Genomic DNA, 19,124 nt, shown 5'->3' with positions numbered 1-19,124 from the left:
TGGGGAAATGAATACCCTCCAAGTGCCCTGATTTTCCAGGGACAGTTCCAGAATTATGAATTCTTGGAAAGTGGGCGAGGAGGAGGAGAGGCTGCCATCACTGCATGATGAGGCCTGGGTGGGGGGAAAGGGGGGAATGGAGTGGAGTGCAAGGGGTCTTGATATTTCTTTTTCTTTTAAATGCTTTGTGTGCCTGCATCTAATCTAGCTCCTTTATAAAATTTATTTATTGGGGGTGTGCTTTCCTTTTTGTCAATCTACCAAGGAACAGAACAGAACAGAACAGAACAGAACAGAACAGAACAGAACAGAACAGAATAGAATAGAATAGAATAGAATAGAATAGAATAGAATAGAATAAATAAAATCGGGATTAAGCGGTGTTCTTAGGACAGTGAAAGGCTGTGCTGTGTCTTGTTGGTGCCACGGTGGTGGTGCTTATCCTTATTCTGATAGAAAATGACCTGCGTGGGGGGGGGGGGTCGAGGAGGGTCAGTTGGGGCCAGGAAGGAGAAATGTTCCTGTTTTCATCTGAGGAATGCTGGAGGTTTTCTGTTTTTTTTTAAATTGTGATTTTATGTTGTGAACCACCCTGAGATCTATGCAGATAGGGCGGTATACAAATTTAATAAATTTAAAAAATAATAAGTTGAAGACTGATACAGTAGTACCTCTGGTTGCGAACGGGATCTGTTCTGGAGGCCCGTTCGCAACATGAAAAGATTCGCCGCTTCTGCACATGCATGTGACGTCATTTTGCGCATCTGGGCATACATGAGTGATGAAACCTGGAAGTAACCCGGGACGTAACCTGAAAGAATGCAACATGAAGCGGATGTGACATGAGGTATGACTGTATATATTCATCCGGGCCTTTGGGAATTACTTGCTCAGTGACCCAAAAGTTCTATGAGTGGGGCTGTGGTGTTAACAGATTGTTTCTTGATTTTATAAAAAGGTAAAGGTAAAGGACCCCTGACAGTTAAGTCCAGTCGCATACGACTCTGGGGTTGCGGCGCTCATCTTGCTTTACAGGCCAAGGGAGCCGGTGTTTGTCCGCAGACAGTTTTTCCGGGTCATGTGGCCAGCATGACTTAGCCGCTTCTGGCACAATGGAACACCGAAACCAGAGCAGCACATGGAAACGCCATTTACCTTCCTGTCAGAGTGGTACCTATTTATCTACTTGCACTTTTTGGCGTGCTTTTGAACTGCTAGGTTGGCAAGAACTGGGACCGAGCAACAGGAGCTCACCCCGTCGCAGGGATTCGAACCGCCGACCTTCTGATCGGCAAGCCCAAGTGGCTCAGTGGTTTAGACCACTTGATTTTATACGGTGCTGTAAATTTAATTCTGTGCTGTCAGTGTTTAATTGTTCTTGTTGATGGTTTCATTATGCTGCATACAACTCTGGTTTCCCAATTAGGTGAAAAAGTGGCAATAATTTAAAAAATACAAATAAATAAATTCCCGCCTACCTTCTTTGATTCCGGGGTGCTATAGCCTCGCCAGCACTGGAGCCTGATCCTGACAGTCTCTTGATTTTCCTGCCATAATCCTGTAGTGAATGGAGAACAGATACTCACAATGCCTTATGAATAAATGAAGTTTCTGGGTGATTTGAAAGCAATGAGCAGCAGCTAGACGATCTTTTTTTTTTATCACTGCCTTCAGCTTTCTGCTCTCTGTTTGTTGCACTGGTGCATTGTATCTTGTTCCCATTAAGACTGAACTAGTCATCAAGCCATACATTGCAAGCAACCATAAAAAAGAGCTCTGGATTTTACTGCCCTTTCTGCATTTGAATGTATATCTTACAACTGTTCATCTTGTTTGCATATCTGTTTGGACATATGGGCTGCTTATAGTAATATATATGTTCAAATTCAGATTGATGGATTACTCTTATTGTTATTGTTATTGTGAGGAGCTAATGCCTTTTCTTTTCTTTTCTATATAATAATCCTGAGATGTTAATTTTCAGGACTCACCCTGTTCTTGAGACTGTATTATGTTTTAACTGTAAAGGTAAAGGGACCCCTGACCATTAGGTCCAGTTGTGGCTGACTCTGGGGTTGTGGCGCTCCTCTCGCTTTATTGGCCGAGGGAGCCGGCGTACAGCTTCTGGGTCATGTGGCCAGCATGACTAAGCCGCTTCTGGCGAACCAGAGCAGCACATGGAAACGCCGTTTACCTTTCCGCTGGAGCGGTACCTATTTATCAATTTGCACTTTGACGTGCTTTCAAACTGCTAGGTTGGCAGGAGCAGGGACCGAGCAACGGGAGCTCACCCCATCACGGGGATTCGAACCGCTGACCTTCTGAACGGCAAACCATAGGCTCTGTGGTTTAACCTACAGCGACACCCGCATCCCATATGTTTTAACTGTATTCAATTCCAAATTTTAAATTGTTATAATTCTGAACTCTAAATTGATGCTCTTAGTTGAACATCCATTCTGATCTGTTTGCGGGGAGGTTATACAACAATGAACATGCACCCAGCATTTGTACTTGATTTGCTTTTAGGTGTTAGGGTGTTATATTTCTTCCTGTTGATCGCTGGTTCATTCCACACTTTTCAGTGCAATTCCTCACCACTTCCCTAACTGCTAGAAAACAATTACAGTACTTTTAAAAGTTGATTGTTGAACTGAAGCAGCAGAGCGTTTAAATTCGCTTTAATTGCCAAACCTAAATTTCCCAAAGTGTGCTTGAAATTACTTCCTCATGCAAAAGAGCGAGTGTGGAGGTGATCTAAGCGAGAGAGACGGCTTCATATCTGTAGTCAGAACAAAAGTTATCAGAAGTTCTTTAACAGTGCAAAGCACAGAAAGGCAAACTTTTCTTTTATTAAAAATAATCATACTCTTTTTTTTTTTTGTCTTGCCAGGAAAAAGGTGATGATCATTAAGTCAGATGATCCCATTTGCCACTGGTGAGGAAAAGGGATTTAGTGAAGCAGGACACCTCATCTTTCATTGAAAACAGCAGAAGGTCATCTCCATATTTAAGCATTTAAGAAGACTCTCTATATTCAGTCCCTATGTCTATATTAATAAAGGTGAAAAGTAAAAGATGAGACCATGAGAGGCTGTCAAGATATATATAGGCAAAATAATTTCAGACCGGGATCATTAAGGAGAGAAAAGGAGGTTGAAAAATGAAGGCAGGAATCAAGGGATCAGTTTCGCATCTTGATGATGTCACACATCAGAGGGGGGTCAAAGGCTCAAAAGTAGCTGTTCAGAAGCAAAAAATGGGAGTTAGGGGAAGGGCTGTAGCTCAGCAGGAGAACAGTTGCTTTGTATGCAGAAGGTCCACCGGGACCATATAACACTGAGAGATCTGCATTGGCTCCCAGTATGTTTCCGAGCACAATTCAAAGTGTTGGTGCTGACCTTCAAAGCCCTAAACAGCCTCGGCCCAGTAGACCTGAAGGAGCATCTCCACCCCCATCATTCAGCCCGGAGACTGAGATCCAGCGCCAAGGGCCTTTTGGCGGTTCCCTCATTGCAAGAAGTGATGTTACAGGGAACCAGACAGAGGGCCTTTGTCGGGAAACCAGCCCACCAGGTGCGGAGGAAAAATGACGAGGAGTCATGGGTGAAGGTTTAAGCAAGGAGTGAGCTCTCTCCCCCAGCAGCCTTGCATGTTTATTAGCCTTGCGCACATTACATCATGTTGCATATACACGTGTAGCACTCGGGTGGAAAACAGCTAGGGTTTGCATTTCTTAGAATAACTTCTCTACCAGACAGCATGACAGCCGCGTAAGCTTTGCGGTTAGGCAGCGCGACACTGACCCAGGCGTGTGGGGGAACAAGTCAGCAGATGCTTCCTCTTGCACAATCTTGCACAAGGGTGCTATTTTTCTATTGCATCCCCACATGCCCTCCTTTTTTATTTTATTTAATCAGAGTCATAAATTTCATTCCGAGGCAGAAGCTCGCCAGGGTCGCACACAGCGCGCTGGTAACCAGGTAGGCCGTCCATCCAGGTCCACTGCCGCGTAACCGCGTCCCCAGGAGATGAGTGGCACAGGACCATGCCATGTTGGATCAGGTAGCTGTCTGTAAGATACAAGAGGTCGAGCCAAAGGCTCTGCTTTTCGAAAATGAATCTCAGCCGGTGTATATTCCTTATTATGGGGACACAAAATATGGTTAAGGGTGAATAAAACAGTATGCACAATTGAAGGAATCTCGGCGGAGGGGGCACTTCGACCTCCAAGTTGTTTGGACAGCAGAGTCTTGAAGGTCAGGTGCGCCCTCTCCACAATCGCCTGTCCTGTTGAATTGAAAGGCAAACCATGGATTAATTTCACATTCCATAAATCACAAAAGGATGAAAACTGAGAGGAAATATAGGCTGGGCCATTATCCGTTTTAATGCTTTGTGGCTTACCCATCACAGCAAAACAGCGCAGGGTGTGCTGAATGACGTGACGAGCGGTCTCACCCTTCAATGGGGTGGCCCAGATAAATGCAGATGAGGTGTCCACTGTCAGGTGAACTTTTGAAAATGGTGCGAGCAGAGGGGTGTGAGTAACATCCATCTGCCAAACCGCAAGAGGGGACGTACCCCTAGGGTTCACCGCATCAAAGGGAATCATGGTTGGAGCCTTAGAACAGATAGAACATTGAGAGACAATGTCTCGTGCCTGTGCAATAGGGATTTTAAACATTTTTGCCAAAACTTTAGCAGGCTGGTGAAAGGTAGAATGAGAGAGAATAGGGTCAGAAAACAAGGAAAACACTTCAGATCGCAGTGCAGCGTCTGCCAAGGCATTTCCCTGAGCCAAAAACCCTGGGTGATTGGTGTGGGAACGAAGGTGTGCAACATAAAAAGGATGACGGCGTTCTTGAATAAGATACTGCAAGGTAGAAAAAAGAACAAACAAATCAGCATCTAACGCAGGCGTGATATAAGAAACAGGCAGGGAAGACAAAAGGCGATACACATATTGTGTATCAACAAGCAAATTAAAAGGTTTATCAGGAAAGAGTTGAAAGGCAAGGATTACAGCAGCAAGTTCAGCCCGCTGGGCGGACCTCTGTTGCTCAGTAAATTCAGTTTTCCATTTTCCACCCTCCTCCCATGCCACCACCCCCCGCGTTTTTGACCCATCAGTGAAAAGGGTAAGGGCAGAGGGGATGGGGGTCGGAGAGAGAGCAGTTTTTAAAGTATAGACAGTTTGAGAAAGAAAAGACAGGCGTGGATCAGAGGGGGGATTATGCGTGATGGTTCCCAAAAAATCCACAAGTGCTACTTGAGTAGCCACGGAGGTGGAAATCAGGTGTTGTGTTTCTGTGAGTGAAAAAGGCAAGTAAATTTTTTCAACGTCCAGTCCAGAGAGGGCTTTTGCTCGAGCGCGCCCTTTAATTACCAAATCCATTACAGCCGCTGGAGAGGAATAAATGTTGCGCGGTGGAGTATGCGGAAGGTGGATCCATTCCACAATATTGACACCCGAGGGGGCAGCCGATATCTGTGAGTAGAGAATGGCTGTAGGCAGCAAAGGTGTGGAAAAAATTGCCAAGGATAACTGCACATTGTGCAGAGTGTCTATGCGATCCACCATTCGGTCTCTCAATAAAGCATTAACCTGTTGTAAGGCTTGTAGCATTTCTTCTGTAACTGGGATGACTTCTCCAGGTAGTTTGCGTCCTTGTAAGGCAGAAAACAATGGTGACAAGGTGCTAGTAGGCAGATTAAGGTAATTCTTTATCCAATTCAGGTGTCCCAAAAGTTGTTGAAGGTCAACCAGCCTTAGGCGGGCAGGAAAAGACAATTGGGGAACAACCGGAATGGCAGCTTGTTGTGTCAGTTTATGTCCAAGATATAACATAGGCAAAGTTTGCTGAACCTTATCTGGGGCAATACACAGTCCAAAATCTGTGAGGGCAGATGTAAGGTCTTTTAACAATTCCATTGATATGTCCTGTGCAGCCACAAGGATATCATCCATGTAATGACAACAAATAACCTCTAGGTGGCGCTGGCGGAAAGGTTTTAGGGCTAAATTGACAAAGTGCTGGCATAAAGTTGGAGAATTCCTCATACCTTGTGGCAGAACAACCCATTGGTAGCGTTCCGTTGGTTGAAGATTGTTGAGAACAGGCAATGTAAAGGCAAAACGCTGACGATCTGCCGGGGCTAGTGGTATGGAAAAGAAGCAGTCTTTTATATCTACCACCAGAAGTTTGTGGTCTTTTGGTATCATATTAAGATTAAGAAAACCAGGCTGTAATGCGCCCATAGGTTGCATCTGGTTGTTTACCATCCTTAAATCCTGAATGAGCCTCCAATGGCCAGAGGTTTTCTTTTTGATGACAAAAATTGGTGTATTCCATGGGGAGGAAGAAGGCTCTATGTGTCCGAGGCGAAGTTGTTCCGAGACAAGCTGGGCCGCCGCTGCAAGTTTGTCTTTAGTCAGAGGCCATTGCTCAACCCAAACAGGCGTGTTTGATGTCCAGGTGAGGGCTAGCGTGGTCCTCGGGTGTGCAGGGGCGGCCCTTAGAATAAATTTGTCTGAATGGAAGAGCCTGAGGCTTCAAGAACATCCCGTCCCCAAAGACAAACAGGAATGTCCAAAATGAGAGGATAAATGGTGACAGAAAGACCCGAAGGGCCTTGAATCATAATTGGGTGAAGGCTTTGACAAGCTGGGGTTTCTCCCCCGACACCCAAAACTTGGGCAGCTGCCTTTGTAGGCCATTCGGGAGGCCAGGCTTGTTTAGCAATCACGGTAACGTCTGCCCCTGTATCTAGAACCCCCTCTACCTCACGTCCACCCAGTGTCATTTTTAAGGTAGGGCGCTGAGCTGTGAGAGGCATTGCTGCAGCAATTAAGGGGGTATCTGTAGGAGTTGTGGCGTCCGCAGGGAGCAGTATGACTTTAGCCACTGGCGTGCCAGATGGGAGATGGCAGGGGCGATCAGCATATAGCGTAATGGTGATTGAATCATAGGGTCCTTGAATGGTTCCAGGCACAGCATATACCCCAACAGTTTGTGCAGAGGCAAGTGGCAAGACAAGACAACGTTGAGAATTGTCTATAGCAAATCCACAGGCTATAACCAAGGCTTTGTGAGGACAAAATGGAACCGGGAATCGTACATCCTTAGTGAGAATAAGTTGTGGCATCAGACATTGTCCCCCTATTGATTTACTGGGGCCCGGGGAGGGCCCGTTTGCCGGTTTCCCTGGTTCTGGGATGATTGTCCTTGGCTAGAGGTTTGATTCTGATTAGCAGGGTTTGAGTGGCATTGATTTGCCCAATGAAAGCCTTTCTTGCAGATAGGACACTTAGAGGGGGGGCGCTTTCCAGACTGACTGCCAGTGGAGCGGCATTGTGCGCGGAAATGGCCAGGCTTATTGCATCCAAAACAAAGTTTGTCTTTCATAGGGTTGGCAGCCTGGGATAAAGCTGCGGCAAGTAGCCGTGCCTTGTGGCTTTCTGAGCCGATGGACTGACAAGCCTTTAGCATGTCGGCTATGTTTATCCCTTGCTGGCTGATCAGAGGGCGAAGTGCCACTCTACAATCCTCACTCGCATTATCAAAGGCAAGTTGTTTCAAGATCACCTCCTGAACTTGAGTGTCTGCTATTTGGCGCTTCAAAGAGTCATATAGGCGATCGATAAAGGCAGCATATGGCTCATTTGGACCTTGGCGAACAGTACCCCAACGGGACGTACTGTCACCCTTCGTGTCAGGCACCTTTTGAAACGCTGTCTGGGCGCAGCGGGTAGCAACTTCCCAATATGCAGCGCCTGCAGCAATCTGTTGGGCGATGGTAAAAAAATTGCCAGTTCCAATAAGACCATGCATAACGTCCTGAGGAGTAAGGACTGGAGGAGGGGGGGGAGGTGCTCCTCCTGCGGCAGGTGCTGGAGCTGCGGCCGCTGCTGCTGCTGCTGCATTGTTTAAAGCCATGGCAACATCTGGGGCTTCTTGTTGGCACAGAAATTGCCATTCCTGCATAAATACAATGACTCCAGACGGTGGCAGTATGGTCCTAGCCAACAATTTTATGTCCTCCGGAAGACAGGGTTGCTGAAATATAGTGTTCAACAGACCTAAGGTATAAGGAGCCTGGATGCCATTTTTCTGGACGGAGTCATGCACCTCTTTAATTAGTCTATAGTCAAAGTGTTCATGACGAGGTGGCCCTCCCCCTGGTCCAGCAGGTACCAAGACAGGAAAAAGTTCTGTGCCAGATGAAAAACCTAAGAGGGGGGCTGCTTGTTTAATTGCAGTCCCCAGTGGCGTCGGTGGGTGCAATTGAGGATTAATGGGTGGAGCAGACGGTGCCGGTGAAGGCTGAGAATCTGGCGGTCGTGGAGGAGGTGTAAAAGGTGGTGGTAGAGGCGGTGCATCTAACACAGATGCTGTTTTTTGTTTTGGTTGCGACGAAGCCAAGAGAATGTTTTTGGGCGTAAGAGTTGCCATGCAGCCACGGACTTTAGCCCAGGCACTGAGGACGTGAACATTTATGCGGCCATGGCCATGAAAGTGGTCGCCAATCCTATCCCAGGCTGGAATTTCCCACATCCCCTCCTCAGGGAAGCATGGACAATGTTCATCTATGGCCAGAATCAATGCAATTAGATCACCTTCAGGTACTTGCTGTTTATTTTCCCGAAGGAGGTGCTGCATGTCTTTTAAAAATTGTTTCTGGGGGTTAGAGAGCGCAGAACCCATGATAAAAATAGAAAAATAGCTACTCACCGGGGATCCGAAGATGAGAAGGCGCCTTAGCCACAGCCGGGCGGGTGAGTAGCAGGAAGGACCGTCTTTGACAGCACGCGTCCTGGAAGCCGTTCAGGCAATCACACGAGGCACCATTTGTCGGGAAACCAGCCCACCAGGTGCGGAGGAAAAATGACGAGGAGTCATGGGTGAAGGTTTAAGCAAGGAGTGAGCTCTCTCCCCCAGCAGCCTTGCATGTTTATTAGCCTTGCGCACATTACATCATGTTGCATATACACGTGTAGCACTCGGGTGGAAAACAGCTAGGGTTTGCATTTCTTAGAATAACTTCTCTACCAGACAGCATGACAGCCGCGTAAGCTTTGCGGTTAGGCAGCGCGACACTGACCCAGGCGTGTGGGGGAACAAGTCAGCAGATGCTTCCTCTTGCACAATCTTGCACAAGGGTGCTATTTTTCTATTGCATCCCCACAGGCCTTCTCTGTAGTGGCACCCGCCCTGTGGAACACCCTCCCTTCAGATGTCAAGGAAATAAGCAGCTACCCTATTTTTAAAGGACATCTGAAGGCAGCCCTGTTTAGGGAAGTTTACCATATTTAATGCTGTATTGTTTTTAACACTCGATTGGGAGCCGCCCAGAGTGGCTGGGGAAACTCAGCCAGATGGGCCGGGTATAAATAATAAATTATTATATTATTATTCCAAGTTCAAGCCCTAGAATCTCCAGGTAGGGCTAGGAATGTCCATTGTTTGAAACCCCAGAGAGATGCTACCATTCAGTGTAGATAATTCTGAGCTGGACGGACCATGGCTTGACTCAGCACAAGGCAGTTCATGTCATAGTCTGGTTGGATGCAGAGGAACGGTAGGAAGAACCAGCTGGGGAACCACCGAGGCAAGAAGGCTCAAAGCCCAGGAAGTGGTGGTGGTGACTTCATCTTCAGGGTCATGGGCAGAGGATTAATAATAATAATAATAATAATAATAATAATAATAATTTTTATATATATCCCACCCTTCCCAGCTGAAGCGGGGCTCAGAGCGGCTAACAACAGTAAAATAATACAGCATTCTAAAATTAATTCATTATAAAATCAGTTCAAATCAAATTGATGGCAACCATTTGGCTAGAGTTCTGTGAAGAATTACCAAAGGCCTGGTGGAACAGCTCTGTCTTGCAGGCCCTGTGGAAAGATGTCAAGTCCCGCAGGGCCCTAGTCTCTTGTGACAGAGCGTTCCACCAGATCGGGGCCAAGGCCGAAAAAGCCCTGGCTCTGGTTGAGGCCAGCTTAACCTCTCTGTGGCCCGGGACCTCCAAGATGTTTTTATTTGAAGACCGTAAGGTCCTCCGTGGGACATACCAGGTGAGGCGGTCCCGTAGGTACGAGGGTCCTAGGCCGTAAAGGGCTTTAAAGGTTAAAACCAGCACCTTAAACCTGATCCTGTACTCCACCAGGAGCCAGTGCAGCTGGTATAGCACTTGGTGAATGTGATCTCGCAGCGAGGACCCCGTAAAGAGTCTCACCACAGCATTCTGCACCCGCTGGAGTTTCTGGGTCAGTCTCAAGGGCAGCCCCACGTAGAGCGAGTTACAATAATCCAGGCTGGAGGGGACCGTCGTGTGGATCACAGTGGCTAGGTTAGACAAATTCATGGAGGAGAATAAAGCTATTGATGGCTGCTAGTCATGATGGCTATGCTCTACCTCCACAGTTGGAAGCAGTGATGCTTCTGAATACCTGTTGCTGGAAACCAAAGGACGGGAGAGGACTCTTGTGCTCATGTCTTGCTCGCAGGTTTCTCCTGGGCACCTGGCTGGCCACTGTGAGAACAGGATCCTGGATCAGATGGGCCTTTGGCCTGATCCAGAAGGCTCTCCCTCTGTCTCTGGGAAGGGATTGGTTTGACACTACATTAAAAAAAACAAAACAGGAGAGCAGCTTGAAAAGTTTCAGCTCAGAGTTGTAATGGCCATTGCTCTTGGCATCGTTATTGCTGGCACCTGCCATGATTTCTTCTGGCAGCAGCGACAACACACTGTACACCCCCTCAAGGACTTGGCACACCAACTAAAAGGAAGCAAATGTTGAACGCATCAGTTTCGCTGAGTTCCATCAAAAGGGCAGGACTCTTCTCTGACAGCTTTTGGATGCTGATACAGAAGCAGGATAAGGTTAGCCTTTTTAAAAAAAACAACAACAGCAAATTCCTCTTCTCCTTGGGTGATGCTTGTCTGTGCAGCATCTTTTTGTTATAATCAAATGAACTGAAAGCTGTGATGCATCCCAACCCATCTGAATAAAGTGCAGATGGGTATTAATCAGGAGAGATAAAGCACCCAAAGCCACAGATCCTTTTGGTTTGTCATAAACAGCTTTGCTGCAGTATCTGAAAAAAATAATAATACACTAATAATCCTGTGCATTAGGTCTCAGCAAATTGCCATCCTGCTAATGCAGAACATTCCTCATTTTTGGAGAAGCTTGCCAAAAACCAACACCTGTACACAGCAGGCAAATTCTGCCCCAAGGAACAGAGGGGTTTTTTTTGGGGGGGGGTGAGATAATTGTATTACAGCACACCTTCATTTATCCAAAATACCTGGGGGATATACAGAGTGTTCTGGTAATCAGATGTTGGGAAGCGGAAAAGTAGGAAGAACAGGAATGCTGTTGCAATGCCACGTAAGGTAAAGGTAAAGGTACCCCTGCCCGTACGGGCCAGTCGTGTCTGACTGTAGGGTTGTGCGCTCATCTCACTTAAGAGGCCGGGAGCCAGTGCTGTCCGGAGACACTTCCGGGTCACGTGGCCAGCGTGACGAAGCTGCTCTGGCGAGCCGGCACCAGTGCAGCACACGGAAACGCCATTTACCTTCCCACTATAAAGCGGTACCTATTTATCTACTTGCACTTAGGGGTGCTTTTGAACTGCTAGGTGGGCAGGAGCTGGGACCGAACGACGGGAGCTCACCCCGCCACGGGGATTCGAACCGCTGACCATACGATCAGCAAGTCCTAGGCACTGAGGTTTTACCCACAGCGCCACCCGCGCCCCACCTCGCAATGCCACCTAGAGTTATGCAAAAGCAGAGGGTGGATGTTCAAAGCTAGGTGTTTCAGGTAACCAAAGTTCAGCTGCAAACACAGGACTGGATGGGAAATGGTGGCAACAGAGTCGAAAAATGTGAAAGATCAGAAGTGGGGAAGTTTTGTTTCAGCTCGGGGGCCATGTTCCCTTCTCAGTGAGCTTCTGAGGGCCATGTGCCAGTGGTGGGTGGGACCAGAGATAAAACCGGGCGGAGAAAAACATGCATCTTTTCCCTTGGCACAGTAGGCTTGCTTCTACACACACTCACACACCCCTCCCTGTCTTCCATCCGGACAATCAAGGTGCCATTCAGAGTTCAAGGACACCTTCTGGCTAGTTGAAAACTCTCAAGGAGGATATGAAATATGGTTGCTGAGGAATGTGACCTGTCAGGAGCAAGCCAGCAGTAAATCACATGGAGCAGACGAAGTTAACCCTTTATTAGAAAAAAAAACAGGATCTGCTCAGGAGTGCCAGGCCTTTTTATTTATTTATTTTTAAATTTATTTATTGTAAAATACAAACATATTGCGAATATACAAGCATACAAACACACATTTCATACAATCCTTAAATATATACAAACATACCTACATTCAGTCCCACAGATAATTCCTTTTCCCATCACCATCCACCACCCCTCACCCCACCTTTGTGTTAGACTTCCAGTCTACTCAGTTGCAATTTCTTTCCATTTCTATTACTTTCTTTCACACACCTTTAACCTAATTTCATGCTTCTTTTTCTATTACACATTGTTATCCATCTTATTTAGTATTTCAGTATTCAGTATTTAGTGCCAGGCCTAATGAGCACAGTATCTCTTCTTTGGTAGATCTCACTCCTCCTCAGCTGAGGAGACTGAAGGTCCCTGGCTCCTCACATAAGTATTCTCCTCTCCCAGGTCTTTCCCAAGCGATCTAAGATTGCACTTGTGTGTTTGCCTTTGCTCCTCCCACTTCATGCCTCTTCTGGCTCTGGGAGAATGGGAGGGGGAGGTGTCAGGCTTCAGGGAATCGGCTCCCTCACCCTGTGGCAGTAGATAAGCAGGAAAAGGAGTTGTCTTAACAGTTCGCAACTTTAATAATCACAGAGAACAAAGAACACATCACCTAGAAATGGCAGTGTTCCTAATTAAGGATTACACCCCCTTTCGTCCCTATTCATCTACGTCACTCCTACATCTTGTAATCTGAGCTTGTACCCTCTGTGCTTTCTGTTCTGCCACTTTCTGAGTTCTCTGTGACTTTGGAGAATGCTGTCCAGAGACGGTGAATCTCTTAACTCTCTCTCTTCCAGTGTTTCTTCTCCTAGCTGTTCCCCATCCAGTATTTCCCAGCTTCTGCCTTCTGAACTATGGCCCTCTGCAAACCACTGTTCCAAATCTATACTGTTCTCCTGCTCCTGGGAAGATTCAGGATCTAGATCAGGAGGAGGGGGAGGCTTCTACCATTCCTCCTCAGCATGGTCCCTGACAGGAGGGGAGCTTGTTGCAGCAGGAGGGTGGGACATCCGTGCTTCTTCACAAACATGACCAATCTCTGCCTCTTGGCCTCCATCCTCTCCTGCTTCTGCTTCTGCTTCTGGACAGATTCTATCACCGATTCTCCCAGCTCACAAAGCCCTGTTACCTCTTCCCAGTCTTCTCCCTCTTCTTCCTGCAACCACTAATCATTGTCCCACCACCACTCCCCAGGTTCTAAGCCTTCTTCCCTTGGTGGTTCCCCAGCTGGTTCTGCCCACCACTCCTCGGTGTCCAACCAGTCCATGGCAGTGTGTGGCCAGGGGAGACCAGGGCAAGAGGCCTGGGAAGCCACATTTTGCCCTAAGGCAGGGGTCAGCAAACTTTTCCAGCAGGGGGCTGGTCCACTGTCCCTAAGACATTGTGGGGGGCCGGAGTATATTTTTTTGGGGAAAATGAACGAATTCCTATGCCCCACCAATAACCCAGAGATGCATTTTAAATAAAAGCACACATTCTACTCATGTAAAAACATGATTCCTGGACCATCCGCGGGCTGGATTGAGAAGGCGATTGGGCTGGATCTGGCCCCCAGGCCTTAGTTTGCCTTGTTGTTGTTTAGTAGTTTAGTCGTGTCCGACTCTTCGTGACCCCATGGACCAAAGCATGCCAGGCACTCCTTGAAGCTACCAGCATGAGTTTGACCAAACTGCGGGAGGCAGTGGAAGACAGGAGTGCCTGGCGTGCTTTGGTCCATGGGGTCACGAAGAGTCGGACACGACTAAACTACTAAACAACGACAACAACAAGGTCCAACCATCTCATTCTCTGTCATCCCCTTCTCCTCGTGCCCTCAATCTTTCCCAACATCAGGGTCTTTTCCAGGGAGTCTTCTCTTCTCATGATGTGGCCAAAGTATTGGAGCCTCAGCTTCAGGATCTGTCCTTCCAGTGAGCACTCAGGGCTGATTTAGTTTGCCTACTCAAGCCCTAAGGCCTGAGGTTGCCCACCTTTGCCCTAGGTGTGCCTTCCAAAAGCTTCTGAAAAGCACAGCCAGCCAGGTAATATTCCAATGGCGGTAACTTCTGCAAGGAAAGAGACATAAACAGTGTTTTTGATGCAGGCAAAGAAGCAAAAGAACAGAAACAAACAAAGAAGACTTTCATCTATTTTGATAAAAGCCACTTCCTTGCGACTTCTTTTTCATGCCCTCTTCCCCGCCCTCCTCTCTGTCCCGCAGGGATCAGCTGGCTGTTTTCTTCATAAATAGATCTTGGCGCTGACTCTAAAATGTCACTGCGAACAATGCAATGTCCCCAGCTGAACGGTCCGTGTGATGCGATCCTCAATAGTCGTTTTGTGTGAGCCTCTTGTGGCCCTCAGCGGCTGATAAAAATAGCAAAGAGTACAGGAAAGAGAAGTGGAGGGGTGGCAGGGAGGATTATTCCGTAAATAGATTGAACGGCCGTTAACCATTTAGCCTGGCAGCCGGCACATTTTGCTGAGTGGATGTGAAAGGCGCATCAGAGCACCACCAACATACCTTTGATTATGCTCTGCATTGTTATATCTCTGCCTGGAAGCCAGCCATTCTAAACGTGCTTAATTGCACACGGCACCCTCAGACAGATTTGGCAGACTGGTACAGCTTTCTTTGCAGAGGAAAGTATGCGCTTCAATTTTATTTCAGGATGCGAATGAGATGGATTCCTAACTGGCTTTGTCTGGACCTTGTTGCTGGGTTAATTTCAGCACAACTCGAAGGCTCTCGTCTCAGATGCCCCACCACAAACCCTCCAGATGTCCCTGTTTTCCAGGGCCAGTCCCGGATTTACAGAATTTACTTGATCTCAGAATGTCCTGCTTTTCCTTAGGACATCCCTATTTTCATTGGAGAAATGCTAGAGGGTATGCAGTTATGCAACCTCCAAGCCAAGAAGATAAGGAACTATACAACCTTTAGAAGACATCTGAAGGCAGCCATGTGTAGGGAACTTTGTTTTCTTATGTTTAATGTTTTCTTATGTTTTTTATATATGTTGGAAGCTGCTCAGAGTGGCTGGGGCAACCCACTCAGACGGGCAGGATATAAATAATAAGATTATTATTACAGTGGTACCTCGGGTTACATATGCTTCAGGTTACATACGCTTCAGGTTACAGACTCTGCTAACCCAAAAATAGCGCTTCAGGTTAAGAACTTTGCTTCAGGATGAGAACAGAAATCGTGCTCCGGAGGCACGGCAGCAGCAGGAGGCCTCATTAGCTAAAGTGGTGCTTCAGGTTAAGAACAGTTTCAGGTTAAGAATGGACCTCCGGAACAAATTAAGTACTTAACCCGAGGTACCACTGTATTATTATTATTATTATTATGGAATAGATGTCCCTGTTTTCATCAGAAAAAATGTCAGAGGGTATGCCACTAATTTCGAAGTGTAGGGCAGGGGTCAGCAAACTTTTTTTAGCAGGGGGCCGGTCCATTGTCGTTCAGACCTTGTGGGGGGCCGGACTATATTTTGGAAAAAAAAATAATGAACGAATTCCTATGCCCCACAAATAACCCAGAGATGCATTTTAAATAAAAGGACACATTCTACGCATGTAAAATCACGCTGATTCCTGGACCGTCCACAGGCCGGATTTAGAAGGCGATTGGGCCAGATCTGCCCCCCCGGGCCTTAGTTTGCCTACCCATGGTGTAGGACTTGAACCAATGGATTCAAGCAGCAAGAAAGGTGATTCCAAACAAACACAGGAAAAACTTTCTGATGGTAAGAGCTGTTTGACAGTGCAACGAGCTCCTTCAAAAAGTGGTGAATTCTCCCTTTTTGGAGGCTTTTAGACATTGGTTGGATGGCCATCAGTCATGGATGCTTGAGATGAGATTCTTGCATTGCAAAGGGTTTGGACTAGCTGACTCTATGAGTACCTTCCAACTATCCAGTACTATGATTCTTTGAATCCCAGATGTCATTCCATTATGGAATATTAACAAACAAATGCTCGCTGTGCGGAAATGAAGTGTAGAAATTAAGGCCGGAGTTACATTAAGAGGTAAAAGGAAAACAAAGCACACGGCTACAGATGAAAGCCGTCAGTAATTGATTGGTCTCTAGATTGAGAATAATATTTACTAAGCGCTCAGGCAGGATGTCTTGCACAGCAGTGGCTAACCCCAAAGGTACTTCCTAACAGATTAAAGAAGACAGTTATTAAAATGGAGACACCTGGTGTCATTATAAGATCATTCGTGTGGAAGGTGGCTGCAGTGCTCCACGCAGCGAAGGGGAAATGGCTTCTGCGAAATCAAAATGTCTCTGGTGCCTATTCTTCTTAGTTTGTGCAATTTGTGTGGGATGCATGCGGCGCCACTTCTCAGGCCCGTTCCTTTTGGCAGCGTGAAAGTCTGATCAGGCAGGAAGAGGAAGGCAAGGGCTAAGGAAGCAGGGCTATGGCAGGACGTAGGAAGTTTGTTTGCAGAGATGGTTGGGTCAAGGAGAGGAACTGTGTTCAAACACCAGGGTTGAGAACGCACACTTTCTGCTGGATTTGAAGAGTATAATATATTAGAAAAGGCCCAGTAATAATAAAAATAAAGAATTATTATTTATACCCCACCCATCTGGTTGGGTTTCTCCAGTCACTCTGGGCGGCTCCCAACAGAATATATAAAAAAGCGACAAAACATCAAACATTAAAAACTTCCCGAAACAGGGCTGCCTTCAAATGTTTTCTAAAAGTCAGGTACAGTGGTACCTCTGGATGCCCCGTTCCGGACCCCTGTTTGCATCCTGAAGTGAACGCAACCCGCGCATGCCCGTGACTTCATTTTGACCGTTTGTGCATGCACAAGCGGCGAAACCCGGAAGTAAGGCGGAGCGTAACCCAAAAATACTTAACATGAAGCTACTTCAATCCGAGGTATGACTGTAGTTGTTTACCTCCTTGACATCTGATGGGAGGGCATTCCACAGGGAGGGTGCCACTACCGAGAAAGCCCTCTGCCTGGCTCCCTGTAACCTCACTTCTCACAGTGAGGGAACCAGCAGAAGGCCCTCATCGCTGGACCTCAGTGTCATCGCTGAACAATGGGGGTGAAGACTGAGGGTGGAGAGAGGCCGAGGCCGTTTAGGGTGCTCTTCAACATATTTTGCATTTGTTTATAAAGATCTCTAAAGCTCTCAGTCAAATGAGGTATCTAAGCACCGTACGTAATAACATTGTAGATAGCACAGCTAAAATCCACAGAACTATTATGAATACACAAATTCATGTCTAGGGGCTGCTACCTCCACTCACATTGCTTGCCAACGAAACCCCACATCCACTTGCTAACCTACCAATAGGTGGTCACAAGAACTGCAACAGTACCACTTTCTTCCTTGCAAAAATTATTATATGGTAGGAAATACTTAGCACAGACACACAGGTTTCGTCGGCACCTGTCTGTCTTGAGAGACAATGGAGTGCGCCTCTGGGGGTGAAGTCAAACTGCTGTGGTAGCAGCACTGAAGTCACCTCCTCGGCAGTGTGTATGGATGTCCTGGGCTGCTCAGACAACAAGACTTGAGAGTTTTTAGGTTTTTTTTGAATGTTTTATGTAGTTTTGTAGTAGTTTTATGTAGTTTTGCAATTTCATTGTCCTGCATGGGACAATGACAATAAAGATATATCGTAAGACCTTCCCTCTAGGCCTCACTAATGTGGTCCAATGGGAAACACAGCAAGACGTTTGACATTTTTACAGCAACTCAGGTGAAACTTTTCCATGGCAGGTGTGGCGTTTGCCCTCCTATGTGTGTGACATCATACTGGGTTCATAGGGAAAGGGTTAACTAATTGTAAAATGACTAATCAATGGGAACCCAGGGGGGCAGAGTTAACTGTATACAGTGGGACCTCAGGTTAAGTACTTAATTTGTTATGGAGGTCAGTTCTTAACCTGAAACTGTTCTTAACCTGAAGCACCACTTTAGCTAATGGGGCCTCCCACTGCTGCTGCACTGCCGGAGCAGAATTTCTGTTCTCATCCTGAAGCAAAGTTCTTAACCCAAGGTAGTATTTCTGGGTTAGTGGAGTCTGTAACCTGAAGCGTATGTAACCTGAAGCGTATGTAACCCGAGGTACCACTGTATAAGGTTTAAGCACAGAGGCTTTTTTAGAGAGTAAGAGTTGTTGAGAAGACAGTCTGGAGTTAGAAGAGACAGAGAAGAGAAGTCTGTGGGTTGGGCTAGTCTGGTGTGAGAGAATTTGTTAAGAGGAGTCAGTCAAACACCTGAGATAATCAGTCAGAAGGTATTAGGAAGGTATAGGCCGGTAAAGAAACTAAAGTTAAGATACTGACAGGAATATTATCTTAGAAACCATAAACTTGTTAATGTTTGTAAAATAAACTTGTGGGTTTTTTTTTGGTTCACTTTTAACAACTGACTGGACTCAGTGTTTTACTAGAGAGTAAGTGGTTGGTGGCAGTGGGGAAGCGAGCACAGTGGTGGCACAGGGATCAATAGACCGTTAAACATCTGGGGACCCTGTGTGATCGCCACAGCAGGTAAATAGGATCACTGCTTAAAAGCCGCACATCAAGCTGCTGTTGAGGGCACTGGAGCAGTGCTGGTAAAAAAAAGTTGGCAACCCTTAATGGGCTTTGAAGTACACTGATTGCTCCACTCACTTACAGTCAAGAGCTTGCACCAGTTTAAAATCTGCTGGGCTCAGCTCAGCCTGCCGGGTCCCAGCTGAATGGGAATGGAGGAGATAAATTGGTGTATCTCTGGCTGGGTGGAGGATGATTGCACAAGGAACCTGTCAGCTCCGGGAGAAATCTGCTGGATCCTAACCCACCCACCATAGCTGCC

General features: G+C 46.7%; 1 long non-coding RNA gene across 1 annotated transcript; it reads left to right on the top strand.

Moving 5' to 3' along the window:
* The first annotated feature begins 547 nt into the window (after positions 1-547).
* On the top strand, positions 548-3,082 carry LOC308475491. The gene is made up of 2 exons (XR_013985259.1): positions 548-847; positions 2,894-3,082. It is a non-coding gene; the product is annotated as an uncharacterized lncRNA (long non-coding RNA).
* Positions 3,083-19,124: the final 16,042 nt, after the last annotated feature.

The sequence above is a fragment of the Podarcis pityusensis genome, assembly GCF_964106645.2.
Source record: "Podarcis pityusensis genome assembly, chromosome: 4".
Lineage (NCBI taxonomy): Eukaryota > Metazoa > Chordata > Lepidosauria > Squamata > Lacertidae > Podarcis > Podarcis pityusensis.
Note: the sequence above shows the minus strand (reverse complement) of the source record. Positions and strands in the feature narration are given on the sequence as shown.